The sequence below is a fragment of the Haplochromis burtoni genome, unplaced genomic scaffold (genome assembly GCF_018398535.1).
Source record: "Haplochromis burtoni strain Fernald_Lab_line unplaced genomic scaffold, NCSU_Asbu1 Contig_183, whole genome shotgun sequence".
Classification (NCBI taxonomy): Eukaryota; Metazoa; Chordata; class Actinopteri; order Cichliformes; family Cichlidae; genus Haplochromis; species Haplochromis burtoni.
Genome location: NW_024582544.1, coordinates 253080 through 254028, shown reverse-complemented (window position 1 = coordinate 254028; position 949 = coordinate 253080).

The window sequence follows — 949 nt, the reverse complement described above, 5'->3', positions numbered from 1 at the left end:
CAAATTAAGATATAAGAAAGAAGTAATACAACTTTATGCTTATTTATTTATTTTAAAATAAATACCTCTGCAAGTGGAGAATATGGGCCTTTTGCAGTGGCAATAAGTAGCGTATTGCGTATTTATTTTCTTCATACTGTCTCTTATTATGAAGGTAGATACAAAAGTACACCGGATCTATAAGATGCTAGCTAACTTGACAGAAATCTTACACAACTAATTTACACAACATTTTTTTTGGGAGGGGGGGGGGGTGTTAAGTAACGTTTATTTGTAACATTCTGTCATTAATAACATAAAACTAGTATTTACAGATTTTACCCTTACAGCTTCTTTCTGACCAGATTTCTAGCAATGAATGAAATGTAAAGTTGTTTTTTTTGAAGAAAATGTGAAAATAGCCCCACCTAGTGGCCGCTCCAGGACTTTTCAGACATCCATCCATCCATCCGCTTCCGCTTATCCTTTGTCAGGGTCGCGGGGGGCGCTGGAGCCTATCCCAGCTGTCATAGGGCGAAAGGCGGGGTACAACCTGGACAGGTCGCCAGTCTGTCGCAGGGCGACTTTTCAGACATTTTTACCTAAATTGCAAAGGCTGATGTCACACTTCTATCTGCTGCTATTTTAAACTTTTTTTCCCCTGTAGGCTGACCTATGGCACTGTGAACGACTGAAAGCATGGTGAAATTTAAGGCTTTTACTTTTTAAATCAAATAAATCGATAAATCAATAAAGTAATAAGTTATTAATTAAACTAAGATCTTTCAAAGCTACAGTCCTTTTATAACAAGAGCTTTCTTTGTACCCCCTAAACTGTTCCTACATGAAGTCATATTCATGATGAAAAGATTTTCTTTCTTTCTTTCTTTCTTTCTTTCTTTCTTTCTTTCTTTCTTTCTTTCTTTCTTTCTTTCTTTCTTTCTTTCTTTCTTTCTTTCTTTCTTTCTTT